Source organism: Coenobita brevimanus, chromosome 60 (assembly GCF_032717465.1).
Source record: "Coenobita brevimanus isolate Jiangsu-jjx chromosome 60, ASM3271746v2, whole genome shotgun sequence".
Lineage (NCBI taxonomy): Eukaryota > Metazoa > Arthropoda > Malacostraca > Decapoda > Coenobitidae > Coenobita > Coenobita brevimanus.
This window is the reverse complement of record NC_137013.1, coordinates 14,066,574-14,092,703: the sequence shown is the minus strand read 5'-3', so window position 1 is coordinate 14,092,703 and position 26,130 is coordinate 14,066,574. Positions and strand designations below refer to the sequence as shown.

The window sequence follows — 26,130 nt, the reverse complement described above, 5'->3', positions numbered from 1 at the left end:
TTAAACTACTTCCTAGTTAGATTATTAAAGAAAAGCAAAATAATTTAACTCCTATGAAAAAGATTAGATAGTTAAGGGAAACTGGGAGGAATCTTTTTAAGGCCAAGTATATTAGTTTATCGTATCGTAGACGTGGTAGAGTTCCTTGAACTCAAATAAAAACAAAGGCTATTAAAAATCATTTGAAATAAAAGAGTAATCTACATGGGTCGGCTCCTAAAAAAATTAATACGAATAATATTCTTATGAAGAGAATTCTTGCATATTCAGCTATGAAAATTAAAGCAAATCCTCCTCTTCTGTATTCGGTATTGAATCCTGATACTAGTTCTGATTCACCTTCAGCCAAGTCAAATGGGGTACGGTTTGTTTCTGCTAGACAAGAGGCGAATCATATTAAAGATAGGGGCAATGTAAATCAAATTATTCAAATATCATTTTGAAAGCGAGTGAAAAGTTCTATATTGAATCCACCGATTAAAAAGATAAAGGATAAAAGAATAAGAGCAAGTCTAACTTCGTATGAAATTGTTTGAGCTACGGCTCGTAGTCTTCCAAGTATTGAGTATTTACAATTTGAAGCTCATCCAGCTCTTATAGTTGAATAGACTCCTAAGCTTAGACAGCATAAAAAGAATAAAACTACTGTGTTAAGATTTACTAATCCGGTTTGGTAAGATAAGATAGCCCAAACTAATAGGGAGATAAATAATCTGAAGACAGGGGATAGGTAGTATGGTAGAAAGTTGGATATAGTCGGTTTTGTTTGTTCTTTAGTGAATAATTTTACAGCGTCGGCAAATGGTTGGAGTAACCCCAGGAATCCTACGATATTGGGTCCTTTCCGAATTTGAATGTATCCTAAAATTTTTCGTTCTAGTAGCGTTACAAAAGTAACTCCAATTAAAACGCAGATAATTAAGACTAGGTAGTTTACGACGATAACTGCGAACACAAAATAGTTAGCTTGAACTATTTGTAAGCCTTGTTTATAAGTTTCATTAAACTGAAATACAAAATTAATTGCTTAGGTGAAAGTGATGTTCATATTTAATAAAATTATTTTGACTACCTAATCCTTTCGTACTAAAGTTTTTTTTTTTTTTTTTTGAAGATGGAAACCGACCTGGCTCACGCCGGTCTAAACTCAAATCATGTAAAATTTTTAAAAGTCGAACAGACTTTCTTTCATAACTGCTGCATTATGTAGATATTTGAATTCAACATCAAGGTCGCAAACTTTTCTTTCGATGGGAACTCTCAAGAAAAATGCCCTCCTTTTACTTGAATGTTATTAGCCAAAGGATGCCCATAACTGACTGACTGTGCAGGGGACAAATAATAATGTTTATCTTCAAATTCACTCAACCCTCTCTTGTTCAATGATAGCGCGGTGATCTGTCCCTGTCGGTTAGATATACTGGTGGTTCTGTGACTCTCTGTTCTTGTAATAGGTGAGTCTTGAGTTTTTATTATTATTTTGATAATTGAATAGCAGTAGGAGTTAAAGATGAATACAAGGAGTTGATCTTGATTTATTATCTTCAGAGAGAGTCTTAAGTTGAGCAGCATATGCATTACAGAGACTTAATATACTAAGTAAGTCTAATTGGACCCCTCTTCTTATTCACTCTGTCCACTACCTGTCGGTTATATAGCTAGCCTCCTTCTGAGCTCTGCTTCCTAAATTCTGGTGTAGCAGGGGTCGTGTCACATGTGTTACACTGTTGTTGAAATGTTCTAGAAGCCTGTGTGTGAGTATGTGTGTATGTGTGTGTATGGTCACTAGGCATTGTTCGTATGCTTATCTCGCTGACACACTACCTATCTCATCCCCTGACTTGCCGCTTCCGGTGTATTGTCAACATTTCCTCACTTACACTTGCAAGCTCATATCCCGTTCCCAGGCTTGCCTGGTGCTCTGTCTATCTATCTGTCTATCTATCTATCTATCATGTTTTCTATAATTAATTGTATTTATAATATGGAGTCCTTACATTGTTCGATCACGCACTGGAGGTCCTCCGACAGTAAATATCATTGACATATGCTAACCTATTAGTACAAAATATTGATTATAATATTTTATACATATAATATTCATAGTAAATTGCAATGATCTAGTAATATTACATTTTAAACAAGTTGTATACATATTTGAATAAATGCACTAAAGTTAAACTATTTAACTGTAATACAGTGTGTACATTGGTTATTGTAGTGAAATGCATACATGCAAGAAAAAAAAAAAAGTTTAAAATTAAGATTATGGTCTATCTATCTATCTATTGCCAGACGCCTCAATCCCGTTTGGGGTGGCCACAAACAAATCGCCTCCACGTCGCCCTGTCCCCCGCCATTTCACTGCCTTGCTCCCAGCTCACACCCCCCTCTCTCATATACCTCTCCACCCCATCCCTCCATCTCATCCTCGGCCTCCCCCTCCCTCTTCCCCCCTCCACCTCACTCACATACACTCTCTTCGTCAGTCTTTCACCCTCCATCCTCTCCACACGGCCAAACCACCTCAGTGTGTTCCTCATAACGCTTCCTATCACATCCACATCAACACCACAACGCTCCTTTATATCCTCATTCGTCAGCCTGTCTCCCCACGTGACCCCACAGGCTCCTCTTAAATAACTCATTTCTTGACTTGTGTCCCTCCAACAACGTCCAAGCTTCACTTCCGTACGTTAGAGTTGGTATTACAATACTGTCATGTAGTAACTTTTTCATATCCATGCTCACTTCCCTGTTTCTTTTCACTGCTTTCAAAGAACCAGCAACCTTTCTTCCCTGCTGTACCCTTTCAAGCACTTCACCCTCCAAACCTCCATCCTTACTCATCACACTACCCAAGTACTTAAATGTACTAACATTTTCCAATTCCTCACCATCCAACCTCGCTGTACATTCACTAACTTCACCTCTCTCAAAGACCATCATTTTACTCTTCCCTACATTCACCTTTAGATTCCGTTTCTTACACACTCTCTCAAACTCATGCGCCAAGCCTTGCAGCTCCCCTTCGTCTTCACTCAACAACACAGTATCATCTGCAAACAGCAGTACAGGGAGTTTCCAAACACTATCCTCTCTCAGCAGGGCCACTCCAACATCCACTACCCTTCCTTGTACCTCTTTTATTACCCCATCCGTGTACAGATTGACCAACCATGGAGACATGACACATCCCTGTTTCAAACCAACTTTCAAAGAGAAAAATTCACTTAGTTCACCATCCACACGCACTGCAGCCTTCGCACCATCGTACATACTCTTCACAACATTCAACAACTTCCCATCTACTCCATATATTCTTAACACTTTCCACAATCCTTGTCTATCCACCCTGTCATATGCTTTCTCCAAATCCATGAAAGCCGCATACAACTTCTTTCCCTTCTCTAGAAACTTTTCCACTAAAGATCTAAGAATGAATATCTAATCTACACAACCTCTTCCCTTCCTAAAGCCTCCCTGTTTTTCTCCAACTAATTTCTCTGTTCTTTCTCTAACTCTGTCCATAAGTATCCTACCATACACTTTTCCTATTATATTAAGAAGACAAATGCCCCTATGATTACCACACACTTCTTTTTCCCCTTTTCCTTTGTACAAGGGAATAATTATACCTGACTTCCAATCCTCCAGGACTCTACCTTCCTCCCAGGCCAATCTGCACATCTTCCACATCCATTCTACTACTTCAGCATTCACCACATTTCACCACACACTCCATCAATTCCTGGGGCTTTCCCCGATTTAACTTACTTCATTGCTTCCACAACTTCTATCCTACTGATTTCTTCCTGTCTTCTCACCTCCCTCCTTCTCCCAGCCATTCCCCAGCCACTTATACTCGCATTACTTCCATCCTCTACGTTCAACAATTCCTTAAAGTGTTAGTCACTTTTTCTCCCTTCTCCACTAGTGATCTACCATTTTTATCTTTCACTCCTCTGCTAACTTCACTTCCACCCTGTCTTACTCTTTTCACCTCTCTCCAGAACATTTTCTTACAGTCCCTCCACTTTACACTCAAATTCCTTCCAAATTCCTCATCCACTCTCTTCTTACTCTCTCTTACTAATCTTTTCACCTTTCTCATTCTGTCTACATATAACTCTCTCTTCCGCCTCTCAACTTCTTCCACGCCCCTGTTTCTCATCCATTCATTGTATGCTTTCTTCTTTTGTGCCACAGCCTGTCTCACCTCTTCAGTCCACCACGCTGTTCCTTGCACCCCCCTCCGCCTTCTCTTCCTTCCACACACCACATCACATGCTGCACATATTTCTTCTGTAAATATCTTACACACACCTTCCATGTCTCCCATCTGCTCCAATTCATATTTGCCCAATAGTTCCTCCACTTCTCTCATATACTCTGCCTTTTTCTCATCCTCTTGTAACCTTTCCACTCTCCTTGCAACTACTCCTTCCTCTCGTCTTTCCCTTCTTCTATTCCTCCATCTTACTTGCATTCAAATTCTGGCCACCACCAAGTAGTGGTCAGAAAGTCCACTCCCCCAACCTCTATACGCTCTTGCATCCTTTACACATCTTCGCATCCTTTCATCCACACACACATAATCAATCATTGCCTTCCTTTCATTCAGTTCACCACCCACCCTTCTCATCACTCGCCATGTATACCTGTGGATCATTTTATGCCTGAAGAGGGTATTGGCTATCACCAACCCCCTCCCAGCACAAATTTCCACTAACGCACTCCCATTCTCATCCATCTCAGCAGGCACACCCCACTCACCAACTATTCCATCCACCTTCACATTCCCAACTTTACCATTCATATCACCAATCAAAAACACTCTCTCATTCCTTCCAAACTTTTCCATGCACACTTCTACATTTGTCCAGAACTCTTCTCTCACTCTTCTAGCACGATCTTGCATTGATGCATACACACACACAATCGCCCACATTTGTTTTCCAACTTTCAACTTTACCCACACAATCCTTGACCCAACTGATCCATAATGTCTTATGCTCCTCTTCCATCTTTCACTCACAACTATACATACTCCTTCCTTTGCCCTTTCATTCTCACCTACTCCTGCACATATACCCCATTCATACTCCCATTCTCTCACAGTTTCTCCTCCTCATTTTGTTTCAGTTATTCCACATACATCCACTTTCGCACCCTCAAGCACCTGGACAATCTCTCTCTCTTTCACCTCATCATTCGCTCCCCTTACATTCCAAGTTCCAATTACCATGTCCTTTGTCCGGTCCTTGGTCGTCATCGTTTGGTCAGTCCTTGTCCGAGGCTTATTGTTTGTTTTTTTAGTTAGTTGTTTTCCGGGGAGGGGCACTAACCCTCCGCCAACCCTTTTAGTCGCCTTTTACGACAAGCAGTGATACTGGGGGAGTATTCTTGAAAAAAAACCCTACCCCCAGGGGGGGAGATTATGGTAAGAGCTATTAATATTTCCTTTAAAGATAATGCTACTGGTATAGCATACTTCTATATCATGTGTCATTCTTCTTTGTATTATATATATATATATATATATATATATATATATATATATATATATATATATATACGTTATATATATATATATATATATATATATATATATATATTAGCATACTTCTATATCATGCGTCATTCTTCTTTGTATTATATATATATATATATATATATATATATATATATATATATATATATATATATATATATATATTAGCATACTTCTATATCATGTGTCATTCTTCTTTGTATTATATATATATATATATATATATATATATATATATATATATATATATATATACATATATATAAATATATATATATAAATATAAATATATATATATATATATAGATAGATAGATAGATAGATAGATAGATAGATTTAGATATAGATATAGATATATATGATTAATATTATATACAAAATATGTACACTTCATTCAGGGGGGTTAACTTGGATGTCAACTCTACCCCCACTAAATACTGACTCCAAATTTGTAATTCTTGCATGCATTCTGTGCATTGCGAACAACACTACTGCAAATACAATGCAGAAGATTATAAAGATTGTAGGTGCTGGGCTATACACATAATATGGGTTGGACATTCTCAAACTCAAATCTTCCCAGGGCTTCATTGTTTCATTGATCAGCTGCATAGTTTCAAACTTAGGTGAAGTCAACTTAATACTAGTGCTCATGTTTAAGTTCATATCAGGCAGTGGGTGGAAATGTTTGAGTGTATGACTGAGGATGGCGTAGTGATTGATGGTGGATAAAGTGGACATAGATGGTATAAATACTGCACAGTAGTCTGGTGCTATGTATAATCCTAAGGCTGAAGTATGAGATGGTGGTATATCTGGACAGACTATGTAAACTGATGTGTTATGAGTGATATAAAAAAAAAAATGTGAGTGTCCGATGCGTTGATGGTGTACAAATTTATCTGGAGCAAAAGTGAAGTTACAATGATGATGCATATTGTTATTTCTGATGATAGCCATTTATTTCACAAGGGACTGTATCAGTAGGCTGAAACGTGAAAATGTACGCAGGACAAAGATGAACAGCATGTAAGGATGTGCGACACTTTCGTTCAATCGTTGATTCACTTGCGAAAGTGACAGTGTTCCGTCTCTTTGAGACCATGATGAGTTCGGTGTCTGTGTTGATGTTGATGATGACCAAAGTGTTGTTATTTTTATAGGGGAAGGGATGTATTTGGTGTACTGTGAACAGGTCTTCAGTTATGAATGGTATATGAACTACTACTGATGTTGGTGTTAGTGTTGCTTCTAAATATGGATAATATTGCATGAATTCCCTACTTCGAAACAAAGGCTTCAATTTATGTTTATGTATACCTTGACTAATTATCTGACGTAGCTCATGAACTGGAAGTAAGTCAATTGTGTTCTTGCCATCACCAGCATTCGAAATTCCTTGCATAAGTGCCCTGTAACGAACTCAAGTGTTGTCTAATTGTAGCAGAATTGTGTCAATATGTTCTGTGATGATGGAGAAGTGTTGGAAAAGTGTAATGTTTCCTTCCATTTCATTTATTTTATCTACACTTTCGAGAGCTATGTTTTCTGCCTTTTTCAGATTTTTCACAATTGTCTTCATTGCTGAGTTATGTCCTGTGATGAATTTATCTTGGTATGTTAGTACCTGAGCTACTTTATTAAATTTTTTGTTTATTTCTTTAAGGTCTTCCTCTGTAGCCAATCCACATATGTTCCCAAGAACTGCGCCACCCAGGTCGAACAAACCACGCTTTTGGCGAGTACGTGTGATGTTGTTCTTGTCGCTCAATACCTCCGTTCCATAAGATGGGAGATCTTGGATCATGATGAGCATAGTTGACTTAGCCTGTTCTATTTTCCATTTCGCTAACTTCACTATTTCATTCACTTCCTTTGTGTTATGTGCTTGTGAAACATAGCCTTCTATCATGAAGTCCAGGGTTCGCATTGATCTTGCGATATTTTCTAGATAAGAAGGTAATTCATACAAGTAATCCAGACATATTTCAGTACTCATGACGTCTTTTACGATTGTAGTCGTGGCCGTTGGAGCTCTGAGACATCCTTGCCGTACTATGTGTTGGGGGTCTAAGTGCGCATATCCTCTTGCTATGTAGAGAAGAATCCATAGCATAAGTCCCTTCATCGCTACCTACCGACAAAAAAATCTATTATTTTCCTAATATGGTCATGCTGTGGTCGATGATAGTGATGATGTGCGTTACGGTTGATTGTTATTTCATTTATAGAAGGAGTTTAAATTGATATTTAATTCTCGTAAATGATGTACTGTAGATTTTATTGGAACAGTTGCACCTATGTTTGATCGTTTGGTATATGACCTTAATTTATTTTTGTAATTATTGTTGTTTTCTTGATTGGTTTCTTGAGGTACGTTCGCTTGTTCGGTTGTATCCGATGCTGAATAATTATTGAATAGTTCCCTTGAAACTCGTTTTAAATGGTCAATATGAACTTGTTTCTCTTCGCCACTAGACAGTGACTTAATTAAAACTTTGTTTGTTTTTATGTTAATTACTCTGTATGGGCCCTCAAATTTTGGGGATAATTTATTGTCTCTCATTTGAAAGATACCATAAACAATGTCTCCTAAGCTGATAGGTGGATCTCTTGCTTTCTTGTTAAATGCCTCAGTCATTTCTTCCTTGGACATCGTTAATTGTTTTTTGACTCTTTTGTGTATGTCCTGGAATTCACGTAAATGGAGTTTAAAGTAATCATCGTAATTGTATATGGGCAGACTGTCACCTTCTAGGAGCTCATATGGTAGTTTTTTATCCGTCCCATATATAATGAAATGTGGTGTGTCACCTATGGATTTATTTATAGAGCCATTAATTGAGGCTTCTACTCTGGGAAACCAATCATCCCAGCTTGCATAATTTTCATTGAGAATGTGTCGTAGCACATCTAATACTTTTTTGTTTTGTCTCTCTACTAACCCATTAGATGCTGGGTGATAGGCTAAAACATTAACCTTTTTGATGTTGTATTGTTTACATATTTCTTGTAAGATATCAGAATTAAATTCTCCTCCATTATCACTTATTAGTACCTTTGACGACATATTACATTATCTGTTATTGCCTTTGCTACTGTCTCTGCTGTTTCTTCTTTAAGTGTAGTGGAGAGAGTGGAATGAAGTGCTTGTTGGAGATATGTAAGAAGGCATGGAGGAGCGAAACTGTGCCCGCGGAGTGGAAGAAGGCTGTGACAGTACCCCCGTACAAAAATAAAGGTGAGCGAAGTGAGTGCAAAAATTATCGTGGCATAAATTTATTGAGTGTGGTAGGGAAAGTGTATGGAAGAATTATTATAGAGAAAGAAAGAGAGATATTAGAAGTCCTACTGAGTGATGAACAGGGTAGCTTTAAGAGTGGCAGAGGATGTATGGACCAAATATTTGCGGTGAGACAGATAGTAGAGAAGGCTTGTGAGAAGGACCATAAGGTGTTTATGGCATTCATGGATCTGGAAAAAGCCTATGACAAAGTGGACAGAGAAGGATTGTGGAAAGTTTCGCGTATGTATGGTGTAGAGGGTAAGCTGCTAGGTGCCGTCAAGAGTTTTTATGACGGTAGTGAAGCATGTGTAAGGGTTAATGGGCATCTAAGCGATCGGTGTGGGCGTGCGACAAGGTTGTGTGATGTCCCCATGGTTGTTAAATATATATACGGATGGGGTGATGAGAGAAGTAAAAACACGAGTAATGGAGAGAGGGATGGCGTTGGTAATGAATGGTGATGGATGGAATATCACTAATTTATTGCATGCTGATGATGCAATTCTGCTTGCAAGTACTTGACAAGAACTTGTGTCAGGACTCCATATTATAATAATACAACTCATAGATAGATAGATAAATAGATAAATAGATGCACCAAGCCAGGGTGTGATATAGGAAGCGTATCAGCGAGAATTAACCAAAAGGAAATTAGCTTGCAACTCTTAAGTGAAGGAATGCTGGACATGCACCGGAAGCAGAACATACACACGGACATACAGTGTTCTAGAAGCTTCCACGACGGTATAGCACACGTGACACGACCCCTACTAAACGAGAATGTAGGAATCAGAGCTCAGAAAAGGGCTAGCCATGGAACCGACAGGTAGTGGAGAGAAAGAGGCTAGCAACAGGCGCGAGAGGGTGGCAGAGAGAGATAGATCTAGACAGGGAGGTAGCTAGTGGGACTCTACTTTAGACTTCACTCGTGTATGAGGGACTTTGTTCATATTTCCAAGACAAATAAAAATAGTCCCATACTAATCTTTACCTCTCCCATCATTGCATGACAAAAGGTAATTAAGATTATCTACTTACAAACCTACTCGTGTATAACAACCTTTCGTCCACGAGTCTACTATATGTATAATTGGTGTACAAAACACATTACAAGAAGCTACGAAGTTTCTACACTTGGTAGGCTATTGCAGAGTTTTGCTGATGTCTGTAAGCGTCGTGCCTTGAGGGTAAATGTAGAAAAGAGGAAAGTGATGGTTATTGAGAGAGAAGGTGACTCCCAGTGCGATGTCACAGTGAATGGAGACTGGAATTGGTGAGAGAGTTCAAATACCTGGGTACAATGATAGAAGAGAGAGGAAAGTGCACAAAAGAAGTTGAAAGTAGAGTGACACAAGGAAGAAAAGTAGCTGGTGCAATGAAGGCCTTGATAAGAAACAGAGGCTTGAGTGTTGCAGCTGCACGAGGCTTACATGAAGGAGTGTTAGTGCCAACTTTAACATATGGATGTGAGACTATGGTGTGGCATGAAAATGAAAAGTCAAGAGTAAGAGCTGTGGAGATGGGACTGCTGGGGAATGTATGTGGAGTACAGAGGGTGGATAGGATACGAAATAATTTGATTCATGAAAGATGCGGAGTGAGGAAGTCGGTGGACACCAGAATCGAAGAGAATGTACTGAGATGGTATAGACATGTGGAGAGAATGGATAACAATAGAGTGGTGAAAAAGGTATATCTGAGCGAATTCGAGGGAGGGAGGAGGCGAGGTAGGCCAAGGAGAAGGTGGAGAGATATGGTGGATGAATGTGTAAGGAAGAGAAGTTTGGAAGTCGGTGAGGCTAGGGAACTGACAGGAGATCGAGCTGGCTGAATGAATGTTGTGAGCAGAAGCACATGATCAGGGATTTTTGGCACCCCTTTTTAGCATGGCAGTGTCTGGATTGACTCTATAGGTGACCATAGAAGGGTTTCAAGACAGTCTGATAAAAGAAATGGGAGCCAGTAACTGCATATTCATAGTAAGAAAGCAAAACAGTGACACACACACACACACACACACACACACACACACACAAATATATATATATATATATATATATATATATATATATATATATATATATATATATATATAGGTTATGCTACACTAATTATATTGGTGTGTACTGGAGAATAAACTAAACTTATAATTAACAGTGACACATATTTTAAAGTCAGATCTGTCTATTAGTCAATATCTACTTGTCTATCTGTGTGTGAGAGTGGATTAATGTCAGATAAAGAAGGAGCCGTCTATTATGTGTCACGAGGCATATAGCAGGTTGGTTACTTATTATTGGTGGTAATATATTAGGAAATCAGAGTAATATAATTCATATAATCCATAACTTGCATGCCAGCCTGTAAGATTGCTTGAACCTGTTGGTCTGTAGTAACCATGGGCCGTCCACTCCTGGGTCGGGTGCAAAGTGACCCAACTTCCTGCCAGCGGGTAATCCAGCGCTTCACAGTTCGCGGACTCACACCCAGTTCATGCGCTATTTGGTGTAGCAACCAGCCTCCTTCCCACATACCAATAATTCTGCCCCTGGTTGTGATGACATCGGAGGCAATTGCACGACCTGTTGCCATATGTGAAGAAGTATTTATACCTGTGCTTATCGCCCATAATACAGTAAAATTGTTGTTCAGTTCATAGTAAACAAAAATTTAAAAACAATGAAAAATCAGTGTTCCAAACATACAACTCTGTTTGTAATCACTGTGTTTGTCAGGTATAAAGTTACATTGACTTATTTGATAACAGAAACCATCGACAGTTATGAATACTCAGGCCTCTAAACGTTTTCCTTAACCTGAATATTTAGTTTTTTTACAGTCCTGTGTAAAATACTACACATCATACTCACTGCTGAGAGCAAACCTTGTGTCAAATGTTTCGAAAGTTATGGATATATATTTAAATCCACAATCTCATCAAAGCCTCATTAGTTAACCCTCCCATACCTCCCCGTTCTGAACCTGTCAGGGTGACGTGATGGCACTTTGATAGGGCAAATTGGGATGCATTTAGAAATTGCTGACATTCCATGGCAGTCTTTCTTCTCTAGTGATCCCAACTCTACCCAGTCCCACATTTGCGACTTAATACTAGCTGGTATGGATTTATTCATACCAAGTCAATAGTTCACTAAAAGATCGAACTCTCCAAAACGGTTTGATGGCAACTGTGCCAGAGCAACAGCCCAAAAGTTGTTAGCATATAACTCATACTTAAAATCAAAAACATCTAAATCACTCTCTCAATTTAATATTGTTAGAAATCATGCAAAAACTGTAATAAATCTACCTAAATCAAAGTTTCTTCAAAAACAAACTACTTAAGAACCATAATGACAATAGAATATTCTGGTCAGCAGTTAGCTATAATTTATAAGAGTCATGTGCGCTCTCAGCTTGAATATTGCTCACCCTTGTGGAATGGTTGTGAAGAGGTTGCATTAAGACAACTAGACAAAATTCAGAATAAAGCTGTTAGAATCATTAACAACCCTGCCATTACATATAAACTACCTCCCCTGCAAGTAAGAAGGAATGTTGCCTCCCTTGCATTATTTTACAGATATTTTTTTGGCAAATGCTCAGACGAAGTTGCGTCCATGGTGCCACCTCTCCATGCCTTCCCTCGTGCTACACGGGCGTCTGGTAGCGCTCATGACTGGAATGTCACTCAACCATATTGTAGAACTTCTGGCTATCAGAATTCTTTCATTCCCCGAACCGCATCTCTTTGGAACTCGCTTCCCCAGAGTTGTTTTCCTCCAAATTTCAACCCACAACTGTTCAAGTCTAACTGTTGCGGATATTTTATGAATAGAGGACACCAGTAATCTGGTGTATGGATTATTTTTTTTTCCCCATTTGTTTTTCCTTCCTCCGTTCTGTTATTTAAAAAAAAAAAAAATATTTCAATAATAACTTTAACTAGTCATCTTCCATTCCCCCACCAAAATCCTCAGATGGCAATATTACAAATGACTCGCGTGGGAAAGCGGATATTTTTGCCAGTACACTTGCAAGAAACTCTTACCATAGACGATACTAGGCAGAATGTCCCAATACTAGAACTTGACTCTCCGGAAATTGCTCCACTTAAAATACAGACAAGATACGTAAAATCCATCCTAGACTATTTACCTACCAACAAAGCTCCAGGCTCAGATGGAATTCCGCCAATTGTTTTGAAAAAGTGTTCCCCTGAACATGCCTCTGTTCTAGTTAAATTATTCAGACTATGCATACGTCCTTTTTTATTCCCAAATTCATGGAAAGAAGCCAATATCAACCCAATTCCAAAGAAAGGAAGTTCCTCTGACCCCTCTGATTACAGACCAATAGCTGCCAAATCTTCTCTTGGTAAGGTATTTGAAACTTTAATTAATAAGCACATTGTTAAACATCTTGAATCCAACAACTTAATTAGTGATAGACAGTTTGGTTTTCGCCATGAAAAATCCACCATTGACATACTCAGTCTCCTGACTCATACTATCCATCATTCAATTGATCTACATGGAGAAACTAATGCAGTAGCTCTTGATATTTCTGAAGCTTTCGCCAGAGTATGGCACCGTTCCCTGCTGTTCAAACACTCTTGCTATGGACTAACGTCTTTTGTTCCTTTGATTTCTTCATATTTTAGTGACAGGAATATAAGAGTAAAAGTAGATGCTGTATATTCCAATTTTCACTCAATTAATGCCGGCGTGCCGCAGGGGTCAGTTCTGGCGACAACCCTATTCCTGGTTCATATTAATGATCTCCCACAATCCCATCCACTCATGCGCAGCTAACTCAACACTACATAGTTCATTCACACTCAGACACCCATTTACAAAGTCTAATATTTCTACCACTCAACTCAGAACAGCCATCTCCATAAATCAAGACCCATCCACGATCAGTGAATGGGGACAAAACAACCTTGTCTCATTTAATGCTAGTAAAAGTAAATGTATACAATTTACTATATATATATATATATATATATATATAATGTTTAACATGAGAATAATGAACACATTCTTCCACAAAAGAACAGGAAGAAAGTGGACCTGGAGAAGCCCAAATGGAGAAAAAAAGAATGAAATCGACTTCATTATAGCAGATAAGAATAACACGATCACAAATGTCACTGTTATCAACAAAGTAAATATAGGTAGTGATCATAGAATGGTGGGTTGCACAGCCAAATTCAATTTCAGAAATGACAGAAAGATGATTAAAGATAAAAAGATATGCCCAATAATAGTAAACGAAAACAAAACAGCCTTTCAGTTGGAAATAAGGAACAGATTTCAGGCTCTATGTAATGCTGAATGTGACATTGATGAGCTGAATGACAGACTAACAAAAGTGCTAAGAGAATCAGCAGAGGTAGTAGGAAAACCTAAAACAACCAAAGCCAAGAAGTATTCAGAAAAGACACTCGAGCTTATGAAAAAACGAAAGGAAAGGAAAGGAAAGACAAAGAAAAGACGAAATAGAACGAGCAGAATTAAATAAGCTTATCAACAAAAGACAAAGAGAAGAAAAAAGAGAGGGAAACATGGATGAGATCAAAGAAACCATCAAAAAAGGAAAATCTGAAATAGGTCCGAACCAAAATGGCACTAGGAAAGCAACAAATGACATCACTGAAAGAGAAAAGAAGAGTGAAATCATTAAATGCAGAGAAAAGATGTTGAAGAGAGTTGAAGAATTTTGCAAAGAACTGTATGCATCAAAGGCAGTAGTACCAATAGCTAACTTTTCAGTTGACACAAGTGAAATACCTGAGGTAACACCCGACCAAGTAAATATTTGTCTAAAAAATGTGAAAAGAGGGAAGGCTCCGGGAGAATATAGAATAGTAACAGATTTACTTTTGGATGCCGGAGTATAGCCTAAGTACAAAGTAGACTTGCTCCTCTATTTACCCACTGCATAAAACAAGAAAATTCCCAAAACATGGTGTAATGCAATAGTTTTTTTACTCTACGAAAACTGTGACTCAAAAGATCTTAGTAAATATCGACGCATTAGCTTATTATCAGTCATTACAAATTCTTCTCTAAAGTCCTTACGAACAGAATAACAACAAGTTTGGAGGAAAACCAACCTAGTGAACAGGCAGGATTCCGAAGCGGGTGTTCGGCCATTGATCATCTACATACAATGAACCAGCTAATTGAGAAAACTATAGAATATAATAAACCACTGTGCTTAGGTTTTGTTGATTACGAGAAGGCTTTCGACTCAGTGGAGCACATAGGAATTATAAATTCATTGCGAGAACAGGGAGTGAATGAGAACATCGTAAACCTGCTCGAAAACATATATAAAGAGAGAACTGCTACAGTTAAATTACATAAGGACTCAGAGAAAATTAATATTGAGAAGGGCGTGTGTCAGGGAGATACAATTTCACCAAAATTATTTACAGCATGCCTAGAACGTATTTTCAGAAAGCTAGGCTGGGAAAACAAAGGAGTGAACATTGATGCAGAAAAGCTAAACCATTTAAGAGTTGCAGATGACATTGTCCTAATCTCAGAAACAGCGGAGGCATTGCAAGAAATGTTAAATAACCTGAACAGAGAAAGTCTGAAAGTAGGACTGAAGATCAACCGAAGTAAAACTAATGTTTTATCCTCAAACACCAAAGAGCGTCATCAGAATAAGCGATGAAAATCTTGAAGAAGTTGAGGAGTACAACTACTTGGGACAAGTACTAAAATTAACGAAAGGTCACGATAGTGAAATAATAAGACGCATTACAATTGGATGGAAAGCTTTCGGTTAACATAGAGACATTATGAAAAGTGGCTTGCCAGTTTGTATGAAACGAAAAGTATATAACGAATGTATAATTCCAGCTATGACATATGGTTATGAGACCTGGAAACTTACAAAATCAATGGAAAATAAATTAATCCGTTCTCAGAAAGGAATGGAAAGGTCAGTGTTGGGAATATCTTTAAGGTCCAGGAAAAGATCAACTTGGGTGAGAGAGCAGACTAAAGTCAAAGATATTGTGGAGGTTATAAAGGAACAGAAATGGAGGTGAGCAGGCCATATAACAAGAATAAGGGATAACCGACGGAGCAAGAGGCTTACTGAAGCAGGAAAAGGCCAGACAGGAGATGGAAAGATAAGATAGAGAAATTTGCAGGAAAACTATATATATATATATATATATATATATATATATATATATATATATATATATATATATATATGTCATAAAAGACTTTGTGGTTCCTTTGTGGTTGAGTTATATATATATTAGACTTGTGGACGAGCGGTTATTATACTGGAGTAGCTTGTAGTAGATAATCTTCTTTCCCATTTGTCATGTAGTGACAGGAGAGGTAAAGAATAGTATGGGACTATTTTTATCTGTCTTGGAAATATTAACAAGTCTCTCACACAGAGTGAAGTATAGAGTCCAGTCCCGCTAGCTATCTCTCTGTCTCGCGCTCTCTGTCTCTCTCTCAAGTTGCCAAGCCCTTCTCCCTGCGACCTGTCTCTTGTATGGCTTGTCTCCTTCTTCTGACCTGCCTGTTCTGTGGCTAACCTCCTTCTGAGCTCTCTTTCCTAAATTCTGGTGTAGCAGGGGTTGTATCACGTGTGCTCCTTGTGAGTGGAAAGTTCTAGAAGCCTGTGTGTGAGTATGTGTGTATGTGTGTGTATGGTCACTAGGCGCTGTCGTGTGCCTAATAAGCATTCCTTGAGTTAAGAGTGTGTAAGCATGTTTAGCATTGCTCGATTCTCGCAGACACAATACCTTCTCATCATCTGACTCCATGCTTTTATCTGTCTCTCTATCTATCTATTTATCTATCTATCTATTATGATTTGTAATTATAATATGGAGTCCTAACATATTGCTTGTTACACGCAGCTGAAGGACCTCCGACAGCAACTATCATTGACAGTTAATAGTCCTAACATATTAATACATATTATATACACATTATAATGAACTTATAAGCTAATTAAGTGAAATACATAATATTGTAAAAGTAACATAATTGTATGAATATTGTATATATATAATATTTATAGTAAATAGTGATTATTCAGTAATATTACATTTTAAACAAGTTGTATACATAATTGAATAAATGCATTAAAGTAAATTATTTAACTGTAATACAGTATGTACTTGGGTTTTTGTAGTGAAATGCATACATGTGTTGGCCTTATAATTGTAGTTACATTTTGTTAATGCAACTATTACATAAGTGTCTTGGCCTTATAATTGTAGTTAAAGTTACATAAAAGTTACATCTTGTTAATGCAACTGTTAATTGGCAAAGTGTAACATAATGCAATCGTTTGTCGTTACATAATTGTTACATATCGTTTGTAGTTACATAATTGTAGTTAAAGTTACATAAAAGTTACATCTTGTTAATGCAACTGTTACATAAATTGGTACATATTGTTAGTAGTTACATAATTGTAGCAAGTGTAACATAATGCAATCGTTTGTCGTTACATAATTGTTACATATTGTTTGTAGTTACATAATTGTTACATATCGTTTGTAGTTACATAATTGTAGTTAAAGTTACATAAAAGTTACATCTTGTTAATGCAACTGTTACATAATGGTACATATTGTTTGTAGTTACATAATTGTAATAATTGCAGTCCTAACATAAATTGGTACATATCGTTTGTAGTTACATGATTGTAGCAAGTGTAACATAATGCAATCGTTTGTCGTTACATAATTGTTACATATTGTTTGTAGTTACATAATTGTTATATATCGTTTGTAGTTACATAATTGTAGTTAAAGTTACGTAAAAGTTACATCTTGTTAATGCATGTGTTACATAATGGTACATATTGTTTGTAGTATTGTTTGTAGTTACATAATTGTAATAATTGCAGTCCTAACATATGCTGCGGTCGATGATAGTGATGATGTGTCATGCCACTTGCTTGTGGAGACAACAATTTGTTTTTTTTGTTTGTAGTTTATGTGGTATTTTGGCATATGTAGTAACACTTACACTTATTTTCATTTGTTTGTTATGTGATCTTACTCTATTTCTCTTTTTTCTTTCTTACTTTTCTTTCTTTCTTTCTTTTTTTTTTTTTTTGTATGTATTGATTTTCCATAGTTTGTTTTACTTCGCTTGTGTACGCTTTTTCTATGTTGTTCATGGTTGCATAATTACTGGCTAATTTCCTTGGGATACTTTTTTAAAGTTTAGTTTATATTGCACAGATATTATTGAAAATGATATTATATAGTCACATATTTTGTTATTTTATATAAAAAAAATATATATATATACACTATATACAGTATTAACTATATACACTGACTTGTTGTTCACTTGTACCTATCGTGGGTAATATGTGTGTCAGCACTGTGTGGAAATCATTGTCTTCACGATTGTGTTGAAGATGTTCACTCTTGCTAACGTCATTTGTGTTGGCCATTTTTTTTTCCTCTAGTTTACCTTGTAATTTAATTTATATGTTTCCACTAGGTAGTTTTAATTAATAAATGTTTAATACAGTTATTTTAATCGCTCACTGAGTAACTGTGATGGTATATTTTCTTTATTACTTTGTAGATATTATAATGTATAGCTGTATGTATGAAACACGTATTTTATGTAGGTATAAATGGTAACACTCGTTGGTAGTAAATAAATGTTATAATAAATGAATGAATATATACAGTGTAGAATATTTATTGTTGGTGATTATTTAGTGTTTGAGTTATGCAGACAACTGAAGTAAGTATGTGCATTTAAGCTGTAACTATACAGCACGTTTTATATGTTTGTGCAGAAGCTTATTGTCTATCACTGTGTATTGTATAAATGAAGTAACTATGTAACTCACTAATTTTTACCGTGGTGGGAATGGTGTTATTGATGGTGCAGGTGGTGAGTTGACTGACGTGGCGTCTTTTCAGCAAGCACGCATGATGACGTTGACTTCCCACACTGGTAGCTGTGGTGAGTGAATGAGTAGCGATGAGTAACTTCAGTGAAGATGAGTGAGTAAGATGAGTTATGAGTCGTGTCTCACTCTTCGTTTGTTTGTTCCGTTTTTTTATGTTGATGTTTTCTCGGTCCCTTTCTCTAGTGATTTACTCGTTGTGGGATGAAGACTGCCGCTACTTGTAGGTGCGTGTAGAAGATTATACAGACAATGTAGAGTTGTTAATTGTAGTTGATTGTAGATGGTTGTAGTTCGCTGATTCGTCGTAGAAATTGCAAGATCGTATCAATATTTTGTTAAACTACTTGCAAGGCGTCGTGTGGTCACTTCTAAATCAGCGTGATGATCGTGGAGACGGAGGGGGCTGGTTGGAGAGAATACTGTCAGGAGCTGGTTGTAAGTTGTTGGTTGTGAGAGGTATTTTTTTGTTTTCAATCTTGATATTTTGTAGGAATTCACTGTTGATTCGTAGACGAGGTTCGTATACGTTCGCTGCTACCAAATGTCATAAAAGACTTTGTGGTTCCTTTGTGGTTGAGTTATATATATATTAAACTTGTGGACGAGCGGTTATTATACTGGAGTAGCTTGTAGTAGATAATCTTCTTTCCCATTTGTCATGTAGTGACAGGAGAGGTAAAGAATAGTATGGGACTATTTTTATTTGTCTTGGAAATATTAACAAGTCTCTCACACAGAGCGAAGTATAGAGTCCAGTCCCGCTAGCTATCTCTCTGTCTCTCTCTCAAGTTGCCAAGCCCTTCTCCCTGCGACCTGTCTCTTGTATGGCTTGTCTCCTTCTTCTGACCTGCTTGTTCTGTGGCTAACCTCCTTCTGAGCTCTCTTTCCTAAATTATGGTGTAGCAGGGGTTGTATCACGTGTGTTCCTTGTGAGTGGAAAGTTCTAGAAGCCTGTGTGTGAGTATGTGTGTATGTGTGTGTATGGTCACTAGGCGCTGTCGTGTGCCTAATAAGCATTCCTTGAGTTAAGAGTCTGTAAGCATGTTTAGCATTGCTCGATTCTCGCAGACACAATACTTTCTTATCATCTGACTCCCTGCTTCTATCTGTCTCTCTATCTATCTATTTATCTATCTATCTATTATGATTTGTAATTATAATATGGAGTCCTAACATATATATATATATATATATATATATATATATATATATATATATATATATATATATATATATATATATAGTGCCCTTCCCCGGAACACAACTAACTAAAAAAGCAAACAAGAAGCCTCGGATAAGGACTGACCAAACGATGACGACCCAGGACTGGACAAAGGACTTGGTAATGGGTACATGGAATGTAAGAGGAGCGAATGATGAGGTAAAAGAGAGAGAGATTGTTCAGGTGCTTGAGGGTGCGAAAGTGGATGTATGTGGAATAACTGAAACAAAATGGGGAGGAGAAACTGTGAGAGAATGGGAGTATGAATGGGGTGTATGTGCAGGAGTAGGTGAGAATGAGAGGGCAAAGGAAGGAGTATGTATAGTTGTGAGTAAAAGATGGAAGAAGAGCATAAGACAGTATGGATCAGTTGCGTAAAGGATTGTGTGGGTAAAGTTGAAAGTTGGAATACAAATGTGGGCGATTGTGTGTGTGTATGCACCAACGCAAGATCGTGCTTGAAGAGTTCTGGACAAATGTAGAAGTGTGCATAGAAAAGTTTGGAAGGAATGAGAGAGTGTTTTTGATTGGTGATATGAATGATAAAGTTGGGAATGTGAAGGTGGATGGAATAGTTGGTGAGTGGGGTGTACCTGCTGATATAGATGAGAATAGGAGTGCGTTAGTGGACATTTGTGCTGGGAGGGGGTTGGTGATAGCCAATACCCTCTTCAGGCATAAAATGATCCACAGGTATACATGGCGAGTGATGAGAAGGGTGGGTGGTGAACTGAATGAAAGGAAGGCAATGATTGATTATGTGTGTGTGGATGAAAGGATGCGAAGATGTGTAATGGATGCAAGAGCTTATAGAGATTGGGGGAGTAGACTTTCTGACCACTACTTGGTCGTGGCCAGAATTAGGATTCAAGTAAGATGGAGGAATAGAAGAAGGGAAAGACGAGAGGAAGGAGTAGTTGCAAGGAGGGTGGAAAGGTTACAAGAGGATGAGAAAAAGGCAGAGTATAAGAGAGAAGTGGAGGAACGATTGGGCAAATATGAAATGGAGCAGATGGGAGACGTGGAAGGTGTGTGTAGGATATTTACGGAAGAAATATGTGCAGCATGTGATGTGGTGTGTGGAAGGAAGAGAAGACGGAGGGGGGGTGCAAGGAACAGCGTGGTGGACTGAAGAGGTGAGACAGGCTGTGGCACAAAAGAAGAAAGCATACAATGAATGGATGAGAAATAGGGGCGTGGAAGAAGTTGAGAGGCGGAAGAGAGAGTTATATGTAGAAAGAAAGAGAGGTGAAAAGATTAGTAAGAGAGAGTAAGAAGAGAGTGGATGAGTGATTTGGAAGGTATTTGAGTGTAAAGTGGAGGGACTGTAAGAAAATGTTCTGGAAAGAGGTGAAAAGAGTAAGACAGGGTGGAAGTGAAGTTAGCAGGGGAGTGAAAGATAAAAATGGTAGATCACTAGTGGAGAAGGGACAAAAACTTAGCAGATGGAGAGAACATTTTAAGGAATTGTTGAACATAGAGGATGGAAGTAATGCAAGTATAAATGGCTGGGAAATGGCTGGGAGAAGGAGGGAGGTGAGAAGACAGGAAGAAATCAGTAGGAGAGAAGTTGTGGAAGCAATGAATAAAGTTAAATCGGGGAAAGCCCCAGGAATTGATGGAGTGTGTGGTGAAATGCTGAAGCATGGGGGAGAGATAGTAGTAGAATGGATGTGGAAGATGTGCAGATTGGCCTGGGAGGAAGGTAGAGTCCCAGAGGATTGGAAGTCAGGTATAATTATTCCCTTGTAGAAAGGAAAAGGGGAAAAAGAAGTGTGTGGTAATCACAGGGGCATTTGTCTTCTTAGTATAATAGGAAAAGTGTATGGTAGGATACTTATGGACAGAGTTAGAGAAAGAACAGAGAAATTAGTTGGAGAAGAACAGGGAGGCTTTAGGAAGGGAAGAGGTTGTGTAGATCAGATATTCATTCTTAGATCTTTAGTGGAAAAGTTTCTAGAGAAGGGAAAGAAGTTGTATGCGGCTTTCATGGATCTGGAGAAAGCATATGACAGAGTGGATAGACAAGGATTGTGGAAAGTGTTAAGAATATATGGAGTAGATGGGAAGTTGTTGAATGCTGTGAAGAGTATGTACGATGGTGCGAAGGTTGCAGTGCGTGTGGATGGTGAACTAAGTGAATTTTTCTCTTTGAAAGTTGGGTTGAAACAGGGATGTGTCATGTCTCCATGGTTGTTCAATGTATACATGGATGGGGTAATAAAAGAGGTACAAGGTAGGGTAGTGGATGTTTGAGTGGCCCTGGTGAGAGAGGATAGTGTTTGGAAACTCCCTGTACTATTGTTTGTAGATGATACTGTGTCGTTGAGTGAAGATGAAGGGGAGCTGCAAGGCTTGGTGGATGAGTTTGGGAGAGTGTGTAAGAAACGGAATCTAAAGGTGAATGTAGGGAAGAGTAAAGAGTGATGGTCTTTGAGAGAAGTGAAGTCGGTGAATGTACAGCGAGATTGGATGGTGAGGAATTGGAAAATGTGAGTACGTTGAAGTACTTGGGTAGTGTGATGAGTAAAGATGGAGGTTTGGAGGGTGAAGTGCTTGAAAGGGTACAGCAGGGAAGAAAGGTTGCTGTTCGTTGAAAGCAGTGATAAGAAACAGGGAAGTGAGCATGGAAGTGAAAAAGTTACTACATGACAGTATTGTGATACCGACTCTAACGTATGGAAGTGAAGCTTGGACGTTGCTGGAAGGAAACAAGTCAAGAGTGAGAGCGGTGGAAATGAGTTATTTAAGAGGAGCCTGTGGAGTCACGTGGAGAGACAGGCTGACGAATGAGGATATAAAGGAGCGTTGTGGTGTTGATGTGGATGTGATAGGAAGCGTTATGAGGAACACGCTGAAGTGGTTTGGCCATGTGGAGAGGATGTAGGGTGAAAGACTGACGAAGAGAGTGTATGTGAGTGAGGTGGAGGGGGGAAGAGGGAGAGGGAGGCCGAGGATGAGATGGAGGGATGGGTTGGAGAGGTATATGAGAGAGGGGGGTGTGAGTTGGGAGCAGGGCAGTGAAATGGCGGGGGACAGGGCGACTTGGAGGCGATTTGCTTGTGGCCACCCCAAACGAGATTGAGGCGTCTGGCAATAGCTAGATAGATAGATATATGGAACATGACGGTCACCCACGGAAAAATGTGGTGCCGCCCCTCCTAACCGTCACCAATGAGACATATCGACATTTAAGACATGGGAAATAGTTTACACTAAACTACTGGAAGGGGGGGATATGCAAATGATGAGAAAAGTTGGGAGAAGGAGTAGGTGGTGGTAGATGGCTAGAGATCAGCGAGTCAGGTTCCATTTGCCATTCCTTAATACACAATAACGTATTTTAAATAGTGGCAAATGTTTTCCTTGTTTATTTGTGGGTCATTTTCTCCAATACACCCGTTCATACCTACACCCATCATGCACTTTACTCTTTGCCTTCACCAGCATGCCTCCACACCCTACTTCGAGGACGTGACTTATGTTCCCTCCATAGGGCGTTCACTTCCACACACGAAACTTCCACCAGCGTGTAGAAGACTGTGTTAGGCCAAGCGGAATGACTGTATGGACATGTATGGATTAAGATAAAAATGCCATTTCCACACACACATGGTACCTTATACTCGTTGTTCAAGGTGAAGACAACGACAGCAGTGATATATCTGTTGACCAACAAGACCCTGGCAGCGCTTAGCTTATCAGATTTTACCTAGAGGTAAATTGAATGTTTTATCACTGAGCTGTGAAACGTGACTAATAGGTTAACTATATCCATCCTGTTGTACAGGTGCAATATATCTGTATCTATTGCGAACGAAATATAACTGTATTCGCCTTCGCATATACAGCCTATCGTTCCTTAATGGCACTAGGTTTGTGTGTGTATGTGTGTGTGTGTGTGTGTGTGTGTGTGTGTGTGTGTGTGTGTGTGTGTGTGTGTGTGTGTGTGAACTACACTGCCTGGTGAATCCAGTTACATATAAGGCACTGTGCCTTACGCACACTATTTAGCATACCCAGCGCCCGTAGGGAATACTCTGGTATGCCTCGCACTAGAGCTATCTGTTGTAATACTACCGTAATGACACGTCTCTTGTTTTGGACGCAGTAGTCGCCCCTGTCCGCTTGCACCATCATGGAGTGCCCATAACCCCCTACCCATCACCACACCCTATTTGCCCAACCAACAAACCCCTAACACCCCTTCCCCAACGCACATCAGCGTTAAGCATGGGCCGCAGACACAAACTCACCAGAAAAAAACACACCCACTCTGACAAAGAACAAAATCACACTGGCAAAAAACTCACTACAAATACAAAATCACTGGACAATAACTTACCAGACAACACTTCCCCACCTAAAAATAATAATAATAATAATGATAATAATAATAATAATGATAATATAATAATAATAATAATAATATACCAGAAAAACTAAAACCCAAACTGAAAAAGGACTAAAACTCAGTGGGTATGAATATGTAAATGTCAAAAACTTATGGATCTAATTTAACTTATCTTTTGAGTTAATGTCATTCTAATGAAGCTTGCCAGCAAATTATATAGCGGCAAGTTAACCTCAAACTCGCGTTTTTTAACTTGTCAGATTTAAAACGTCAAAAGAGATAGAATGAATTACTAAACCAACATATTTATCACATTATGAAGGGTTACATAAGAGAGTTACTGTGTGAGGTTACTTATTTTCTTATATTTGTGAGTTGTGACATGTGGGTTCTTGTCCTGTTTAACATATAGGTGGTCAGGCTATGTCCAGTGAGTTTATGTCCTACCCCCGGTAATCCTGCTCGGATGTTTCGGCCACGGGTCACCTGCCATTTTCTAACCTTACTATAATGTGATCAAAAAAATAACCAGGTCACGAATATGTCAGGCCGGATTACCAAACGAGTACCATCAGATGGTTAACAATATCTAATAGAGCAATAATTATCACACTACTGTATATGTCACTGTAAGGCATGCGTTGAAAGCTGTAATGAGTTCGTTCTATAACCCAACGAGTAATTACTGCAGTGGGTCGATTGCCCAGATAGATACACTACATTTACTTTGATGGGTGAATTAATCATATCAGTCACTAAGGTCTTTCGAAGACGAATTTATGTTTTTCCGATGGTTTTTCATGTTTGGTGGAGGAGTACAACTAAATTTGGTATGGAAATTAAGGCCAGAAACATTCAAATAACATCAGCAACCATCCGAAAAACATAATTTTGTCTTCGAAAGTCTAACCAATCTACCTTTGGGGAGCTAAAGTAGGCAATAAAACTGACCTAACCAAACCTACCCTAACCTAACCCATAACAACTCCCTTGACCTCACATCTAAGCCACTGAACCGAGAATCCACGTGCCACCTAATTCGTGACACGTTACAGAAATATGAAACTAATTATGCTTATTGTCACCAAATTTCGAAGTATTCTTGCGATGTTTTCGGTGAATCCGTCATTTGCGGAAGAATGTCAGAGAAAATGAATGCCACAAAATTGTCTAAAGTAATGAACCCTCTTGTGAAAAGGACCTCATATCAATTTCTGACCAAACCTATATAAAAGGAAAAAAAATTGACAAGCGATCTGTGGTATAGATATTCATAAACATGGCATGGCCCTTACATTGGGGTCACGCTAGCCGGTATGTCTTCTGTTTGTACGGTTATATAACTGTATATTATCGACTGATACATCAAAAACGGTCAAAACCCAGGCTATGATTACAAAGTCACAATATATTAAACAATCTATTACTATATTAGCAATGGCTCTGATCACACTGTCTCCCCTTACACAGTGGTGATCTAAGGCATTTCGGTATTGTATACTCAGGTTCAGGTTCAGGTTCACGTAATGTTCGGGAGTATAGCCTTTTTAACGGCACTCCCTAATGTTATTGTCGCTGTCTGGTTTCACTTTTCTCTAATCTTGTTTATGTTCCATTTTCTTTCCCCTTATCTTCCAAAAAGAATAAATAATTTCCTTTGTTTCATCTATATTTTCATTTTCAAATGAGAGCTTTCTAATAACATTTTTCACACTTTCTTCGTAAGGCTGCTTTAATCTAATGCACTTTCTCCTTTCCTCATTGTATGATGGGCA

The 26,130-nt window shown here is 38.4% G+C and overlaps 1 pseudogene; it reads right to left on the bottom strand.

The window, feature by feature from the left end:
* Nucleotides 1–16: 16 nt before the first annotated feature.
* Nucleotides 17–24,138, bottom strand: LOC145403290 (NADH-ubiquinone oxidoreductase chain 1 pseudogene; annotated as a pseudogene).
* Between the last annotated feature and the right edge of the window lie 1,992 nt (nt 24,139–26,130).